Consider the following 1,618-nt stretch of genomic DNA (forward strand, 5'->3'; position numbering starts at 1 on the left):
GGAGAAAGCTTGAGGCAGCAGATACCACGATGCTGCTTTTGTTCAACCTGGTCTCTCAGAGGCAGCTGAATTTGAGGTTGGGGCCCTCTCAGCTTCACAGAAGGTTGGAGTTTTGTTCCATACCTGTGATGTGAGACCGATAGCTAGAAATGAGAAACGGCACAGCGCTCCTCGGCAGAGACGTAATGTTCATTACTCACCCTGAAATTCTGCACAGAAAGTGCTTAATTACAAAGAATACTCTTTGGAAAACAAAAACAAATAAACAAAACAAAGCAACACATATTGACACATGCAAGCTGATGAGGAATTCATGCACTTACTGGGCAAGGATTGCATCTGCATCTGTCCTGAAATGACCCCGTGGTTCCTTTTTTTCCTTTGGTCACTGCCACATCAGCTTCATAAGCTGAACATTCAGAATGTTGGCGTTCCTTGAAGGTCAAACTGCACTGAAAGACTTTGGTCCTATCTGAAGGAAGCCTCTGTTTTCCACACCTCATCATGAATTCTTCAGTGCTCGTCCTGCAGATGAGGTGCATTCAGCAGCATGGCTCTGGGTTGAAGGCGTCTTGCTTGAAAGCCAACCTCGACAACTATTCAGGGGCCTCTTGTATTTCTTGATCAGCCCTTCCAGGCTGTGTGGTTTTGCCCTGCTGGAGCTTGTTATTTTGGACCCTCCAAGAGCTTCCGAGCACCTTGGAGGTTCTGCACCTCGGGGACTGAGTTGAAGAGCAATTCAGAGAGGAGAATGGACGCCACGTTGTCCAAAGCTATCCGTGGCATTGGGATTTCCTAGCTGAGCACCAATGGCGCTCAGGGCACAGTAGGGCCAATCTTCCCCTCAAAGCTCAGCGCCAAGGCTAGAGCAAAGGAAGATGTGTGGTAGGGGGGGTTGAATCTGTGGGGCCATTGGGTTTTCTGGTAGAAACTCTGCTGTTCTTACCAGGACTCCTCTATGCCCAGGTGTCTGTCCTCATGCATGCTTGCCCAGAGCGCACCAAGTGCTCTAATTCTCATCCATGCATCTACAGAAGCATCCCCAAACCTTGTTGCAAAGGGATGGAAATCTGCAGCAGATGTGCTGCATCCTGCCAGCCAGCATTTGTTAATGTAAAATTGCATCAAAATATGAAATTTTGATGAAGAACAGAGGAAAAAAACCCGACTGGATTTTCACGCTTTCTTTCCTGGCTTGCTTCAGACTTGGTCAAAAGTTTCTAAATTCAGCAACACTTCCAAATTTTTGACCAAAAAACATGAGGATTTTTTTAGAAAAAGGTTTCTCAGTTTTTCCTTCTGGTTTGGCCATGTGTCCTACTCACTGAAAGGAGACTCCAGTTGGTTTTTCTGACTAGAACCACACTTTAAAGAGCACAACCATTCCCTTAATTGAGGCTGATAAATCTTTCAGGCGCAGATGAAGATAAATCACATTTTGAGCCCAAAGTACAAATTCTCAGGGTTGAAACATCGTGTGGTATTTGTTAAGCAATTTGAAGGCTTATTGAAGTAACTGAGCTGGACAACAGGGCTGGACCTGGACCAGGACAACAACTGTGTACAGACACTTGGAGCATAGGCAAAAAAGATGGAGGCCCTGATGTATCCCAGTTCA

Source organism: Centrocercus urophasianus, unplaced genomic scaffold (genome assembly GCF_019232065.1).
Source record: "Centrocercus urophasianus isolate 14NV4802_14NV808 unplaced genomic scaffold, USGS_Curo_1.0 seq_265, whole genome shotgun sequence".
Taxonomy (NCBI): domain Eukaryota; kingdom Metazoa; phylum Chordata; class Aves; order Galliformes; family Phasianidae; genus Centrocercus; species Centrocercus urophasianus.